The following is a 7219-nucleotide window of genomic DNA, read 5'->3' on the forward strand; positions in this document are numbered from 1 at the left end:
ATTGAAGAGAGACTTGTCTTCAATGGAAGGATGTTTCGTAGGTGCCGTTGGAAACAGTTGGTTTGCGAACCTCACCCTAAGGGGTGCACCTTAATTTCGTCCTTGTTAATAGAAGTATGCATTGGAAAATTGGCTGGAAAGCAACAATCAGGTGATGTGTTGGCTTTGGGGTTAGTGTTGCAAGGGTTGCTTGGTTGACTGGTGGGACGTGGTGATGGACTCAGAGGAGTTCATGTGTGCAAGGAGTATTCGAGTGCAGAGGCACTACTTCATGGGAGAATTCTGAATAGCGACGGGGGCATAGGGTCTTTGATCGGGTCCAAGGGTGGACGTGGGAGATCATCACCAAGTCAGTGATTCTACAGTTGTAGAGGGACTAGTGCATACTCAAGATTCGGAAGAAGCATGGAGTGAGCTTATGAGTCGAGGCAGGAAGATTGGCCAGTGGTCTGTTGATGAGGGCATCGATAATTGAAGTGGGGGAGAGTGTAACATGTCGACCTTGAGGGCATGTTACAAGCTAGGATAGCGCTCGGTCAGATTCGCACGCGAGGGTGCAGGCTGGTGAGCATGTTGTGCCTAGTTTGTACGGCAGTGGCATTTTCGTAAATATCTTCAATATATGCCCAGAAAATGGACGGTACTTGGTAGGTTCCCTATTGATGGGTCAATGAATGCAATGGTATGATCGGATTTGGGAGATTATGAGAATTGGCGAGCTGAAAGCCAAATATGTCTCCCAAGCAAAAATCATATATGTTCCTGGTAGAAGGCTAAAAGCTCAGAAGGCTCTTTGTAGGGGGAGCACCTGGTGTCAGCTCTCCACCACCCCCTGACACAGGTGCGTCAAGTGAGCTACTCCTAGTTGGGAGGACTAGTAGGGCAGGCATATGAGGACCACAAGGGGACTCATATGTCTCCATGAGTAGGAGTACTCATGGACATTACTGAGCCGCCCTGGTAGTGCGTCGAAGTGTGCTGCCCGAGGTTTAGAGGTACAGTTCCCTTGGCTTTCCGGGATGCCGCTTGCATGGAATGTGGCCCAAACCTTCGAGAGACGTTGTGGTGCGCCATGGCCACAAGTCTCGCATGAGATGGCACAAGAAGTCATTCGTGGGACTTGTTAGCATGCAAGCATTGGAGGGTGCACTATGCTTGAGTAGGACAGAGGTCCAGTGTGTGCTACTAGTCTAGCAGCTAGTCTCGAGGGCCTGCCAACATGCGTTAAGGCATGGTGCCTTGAGGATTGGACCATGGATGTATGGAAGTCCTTGGTCTGTGACGTGAGCTAATCAGATAGTATCAAATGGGGGATGATGAGAGGTGTTGGCACGTCAGCTTGGTGTTGGCTCTTGACCACACATGCTACCTTGGCTTGCGAATGTCTGGGTGAGCATCGGTGTCAGGATTTGCCTTGCCATAGTGAGAACCTATGGACAGTGTGAGTGTCTTGGCTAGATAGCCTTGATGCACGGTTGCACTCATAGATGCTTGAGAGCATGACTCAGCGAGAGTTGTTCGAGAGACGGAAGTGTGTAGAAGCATACGGTCGTGTGAAAAATGTGCCCATTGTTATTCGAATGGTTGGAAGGTTAACCTTGGCTCAGAGGAGTCAAGGTGCCGCACGGGCATTTCCACTGTCAAAATGTCAGCCTGTGACACTTGGCATGGGCAAATGAAAGCAAAGTTTGGTGCGGACCCAAAACCAAACCAAAATTGGTTCATATTCTGCCTGAGAGTTCATAAGATCCGGGACCTAAACCCAAATTGGTTTGTCTTCTACAATGGTCATTTGCCTGCGAGTTCACCATATCTGAGACCTAAATCAAAACCCAAATTGCTTCATCTTCTGCCATGGCTGTTTGCCGCTAGTTCGCCAAATCTGGGATCCAAATCCAAATCAGTTTGTTTTCTATCAGAGCAGCCACTTCGACCTTCAGATTTGGTTTGTTTGAGGGAGATGAAAAAAAAGGACATTGTTGTTTTCTTTTTGCAATGGCAGGGGTGGGCTGGGGTGACGCGAGATCTGGGCTAGGGACGGGGATGGTGGCTAGAGCTTGGGGATGGTGGAAGAGGTAGATCTGAAACTTTGAACGTGGAAGAGAAGAAAGAGGAGAGAAGAGAGACAGTTCAAAGTTTTTTAATTAATTTTTATTTAAAAACATTTTAAAATCAATTTTTTATTTTAAAATAAATTTTTTATTATTTATTTAATTCATTAATTAATAAAATTTGAGAGTATTTTGGTCATATTTAAAAAAAAATTGACCAAAATTTGATTCATTGTATTTTATGTTCTATTTTGTAAAACGCATTGTCTAAATTATCATTTAATAAAATATATGGTTCGATTAGTAATTTTTATAAAATACATAACCAAAATAGTATTTATGATATTTTTTATTGGATTCTTTAACACTCTTTAATTAATTTATATTCCTTGGAGTATCAAAGAAAAATGAGAATTAAGTCGGGTATAATTTATCGATGATTTTATGTAATGGTTTATTTGGTTTTATTTAAGGATGAAAAAGAAAAAAGACAAAAGAAGTGCAGCTGGTTTGATTTTTTATTTTTTATTTTTTTAAACTGCCTCCCCAGATTAAAATCTGCATTGGATAAAGTTTCCCCACTTGTGTGGTTTCTTGATTGTTTTTCTTGGGTCTCCGCCTGGTCATGCGTGTAGCACACGTTTTAGACGCGGAATTCGCCAAAGTGTTGTCGTTTCATATTTAACACACCCCCTAAACTCTCTTTTTTTCTCTTTTGGGATTTTATTTGAAAAGTTCTTTTGGGATTTATTGAACCAACCTAACTTCCAAAAAAAACTTCCACCCCTTTCGAGAAGGAGTAAATACTTTTTTATTTTTTTAAATTCGAGAAGGAGTAAATACTAAATTAGAACGTTTGTCAGAAAAAAAAACTAATTACCTTTCTATTTTATTTTTATACATTTTAATATTTATAAAAATTTGTTTGTAAAAACAATATATATTTTATAAAAGCTTGACACGTCACAAACAAACCAATAGAAAGCCACTATTTACTGGCAACTAAATTAATGATAAAAATTTTCCTCCTTCCCTTAACAACTCACTTTTGTTCGAACAAACAATTAATCAAACAAACCTTCCTTGGTAGTCTTTTTTTTTTTCAAAAAAATATTTATATATATTTCTCCCTCTATATATATTGCCATATATAACACACCTGCTACCTAAATTCCTACTCCGTTTCTCTCACTTTCTCTGTCTTCTGAAAAAAAATTGTTCACAAATCTGTTGTGACCCAAATCCGGAACGATCAGAATCAAGGAGGAAGAAAAGAATGAGTTATCAGCAACCTCCAGTCGGTGTTCCTCCGCCTCAAGGTCGGTTCCTGCATTCTTTTCTTAATTATTGTTGTTGTTAATTTCGTTCATGATTTTCTTGATCGAATGTTGTAGATTTCTCTGATTCAAATATTTAGATCTGTTATAAGTCATTAGGGTTTTTGTTGAGACCGAATCGATCGATTAATTGGTTAAATGTGTGGTCGGAAATTTTATATTTTATGTTTGTTTTTTTGAATATTGGAAAAGGTTATCCACCGGAAGGATATCCCAAAGATGCTTATCCACCACAGGGATACCCTCCTCAAGGATATCCTCCACAAGGCTATCCTCCACAAGGATATCCTCAACAGGGTTACCCTCCGCCCTACGCTCCTCAGTACGCTCAGCCTCCACCTCATCAACAACAACAAAGCAGTAGCGGCGGCTTCTTGGAAGGCTGGTAAGTTCTCTTTCTATATTTGTCTCCATCACTCTGTACCTTTGATTTATTGAAACTCGCTTCGATTACTCAGATCTGAGACGATCTGGCTCGTTCGTCTTGAGTTTTGAGCGAGTCAACTCTCTCTCTCTCTCTCTCTTTGCACAGCGCACGATGGACTAACTAAAATGCGCGTTTCGTTGTAGTTGTTGTGGATGATGACGCCCCTCCCTCTACTGGGAGGATTAGTTTTAAAAATTCCCAAATTATTTATTTATTTATTAAATTTGTTTGGAGGTCTTAAAATACCCTTTTTCTATTATAAGCAAAGCAAAGCTGGAATTGATGTGGTCCTTTTTGTCTATTGCATTCTGAATATCTGATATTTCGATGTCATTAAGGTTGTACACGACAAATTGTTCAGGCTCTGATTTCTAGGAAGAAGATAATTTTTAAAGGACGAAAAAATTATATTATTTGGCGTTTCTATTAATGTGTGTATATATAAAAAAAAATCTTAATTTTATTAAGTCAAATACAATATGGAAGGGGGTAATTTTTTTAGGTGAGCAGTGGATTCATAGCTGGAACTTGGTTTGTTTTCTTTATGAAACAATAGGACAATACAGTGAATAAACCATAATAATTCTTGGAGTTGAAATCTTGTTTGTATATGTATTATATATGTGAGATAATTCTTGTGCACAATCTCTAGGGACTCTTGCAGTTCCAACCCTAATACGATACAATTCATGTGAGACCCACTAAAATAGTGGGGTTGAAATGGCAGTGTTGTATCTAGCAAAATCCATATATGTTAGCAATATTTATATGCACAATTGATTAAACATATTGTTTTGGTTTATATACAGCTTGGCTGCTCTATGCTGTTGCTGTCTCTTGGACGCCTGCTTTTGATTCTGAAGGAATGCCCACCATTCTGATTTGCAATCTGAGATTGAATCTCAAGTCGTACAAAATTTCTATCGGCATTATTGGTTGTCAAAAGAACCAAAGTGTTCCATCTGTCTCGAGTTCCATGAGTTGCACCTTTATTTGTCTAGTTCTCTCTTTTTTTTTTCTTTTTCTTTGTCGATTGTTTAAATTGGTAAGTATCATGTGACATGAACCTTCTTTGCTTGCAATGAGAGATCCTTTTGTTTAAGTACACATCTTGTTTTTTGTGTGACTCAAATTTCAATCAAACTAACACTCTGAATTTCCAACTGCGTGTGTATAGTGTTTTCCAAGTGCAAAAAGGTATGTTAAAGATTCTGAATTCATGTGTGCAAGTACAATGGACAGCTATATATGTTTTAGCTTTTGTACTTGGTTATGTTGTGGAGGTGTGGTGGGTTATTGGATTTGTATCTTTTTGGGCTCTTTGCTGAGTTGGTTAAGAAATATTCTTCGGTGGCTTATGAGTTGTTCGTTTGAGTCGGGTGGTGAAATTATAAATATGAATACGTATGTATAATTAGAATAGAAAACGTGAAGGAAGATAAACAAATAGAAGATACCATTAGTAGGCAGAGCCTAGTTGTACTATACTTTTTCTTCTCAAAAGAGGTATTATAGAAGATACCAATCAATATAATGATTCATCCAAACACACATGATCGTATAACATTTACTGCTAATGTAAATCAAGCTAATAATGTGCAGCTAAGCTATTAAGTAAGGAGTATCCGTACTATTAAAGAAAATTCATCAATTGAAAAAATCATTAATTATCGAATGAAATTCCATGCATGATATGGCAATTATGATCATGCAACGTGTGGCGTGCTGCCCCTTTGGCACACTCACATGGGGCAATTTTGTAAGTAAGCATGCCTTGGTGCTTGATCATTAGTCAAGTTTTGCACCAAGCAACCTCATGGGATAGGGTAGTGGCAGTTTTGTAATTATGCATATGTCTCCTAGACAAAAATCATATATGTTCCTAGAAAGACCCTATTTCCCTAGAAGGCTCCTTAGGGGGAGGTGACCTGGTGACTTAGGGAAGCACCATGGCCATCAGGAAATAGGGGCCAAAGCTGTGTACTCCTTGCCCTATCAAGGCTATATATTAATAAAACAATATTTATCCATACTTGTCCCTGTGTGCTTCCTTGTTGCCTATGTGTTACTTGTTTGTTATCTTCGTTGGGCATTTTCGTGCCACTTGCCTTGTTGTGTGCTTTGTGTTGTGTGGACGTTCCTAGGAATGACTTGCTTTGTGCTTGTTCATACTTCGTTATTGCCCGTTGCATGTCCGAGATGTGTATGTGGCTAACCATTGAGTTTGTTTGCCTGTAGGTGTGTGTTGTAGGCTGACTTGCTAGCTTGAAGAGTTTGCAAGTGCCGCACGTTCCGTCTAGTTGGAGTACCCAAATAGCCGGCCCGTGATAGTTGGTATCAGAGCCAAGTTAGAAAGAGCTTGGAAAAACACACTAATGGTGAGCAACACTCAGAGGATCGAAGCACTTGAGAAGCGAGTGGGGGAATTAGATGGCCTGGACGAAAGGGTCAGGGATCTTTCCTCTGCAAGTCATAACTCTGGATCGTCTGATGCAAACAATCGCATAGCTGCACTAGAAAAGGAAAATGATGTTCTCCTATCCAGAATAATTGCGTTGGAGAAAAGCAACACTCCAACAAGTACTTCTGTTTCCCCTCGGTGGGAAGAGCGCATCACGGCAGTGGAGCGCATGCTAAAGGAACAAGAAGTTTCCATAAATTACACTACGGAAGACTGCAGGGAGGCAGTTGGCGTGCTCAGCGAAGAAATGGTTGAGCTAACTGCCAAGATAAACCTAACCATGCGAGCGGTTGGGAATGCCCCTGCAACAGGGTCGATAGGTATGGAACATGGCCGAGTTAAAGTACCTGAGCCGAGGCCCTATAACGGGGCCAGAGACGCAAAGGACTTGGAGAATTTCCTCTTCGACATGGAACACTATTTTAGAGCCATGCGGGCCGATTCAGAAGAAGGAAAGGTCGCCATGGCTACCATGTATTTGTCTGGGGATGCCAAGGTGTGGTGGAGGACCAAGTATGATGACATAGAGAATGGTAGGTGCACCATCACATCTTGGGCAGACCTGAAGAGAGAATTAAAGACGCAATTTCTGCCAGAAAATGTCGCTTACATGGCTCAACGCCAGTTGAGAGAGCTCAAACAAGTTGGGACAGTCCGAGAATATGTGAAGAAGTTTTCGGGACTAATGCTCGACATAAAGGACATGTCCGAAGTAGACAGGCTCTTCTGCTTCCTCGAGGGATTGAAACCGTGGGCCAAGCAAGAACTTTAGAGATAGCGTGTGTCTGACCTAGCCACCGCTCAAGCAGCTGCTGAACGCTTAACAGACTACACTCCGGAGAGCAATCTGCCAAAAAGGGCTACCCCTCCAACCAGCTTAAGTAGCGCTGGGAGTAAGAAGTCTGGGAAGTCATGGCAGGGCAAGAGTGGGGGAGAGAAGAGG

Source organism: Humulus lupulus, chromosome 1 (genome assembly GCF_963169125.1).
Source record: "Humulus lupulus chromosome 1, drHumLupu1.1, whole genome shotgun sequence".
NCBI classification, from domain to species: Eukaryota; Viridiplantae; Streptophyta; class Magnoliopsida; order Rosales; family Cannabaceae; genus Humulus; species Humulus lupulus.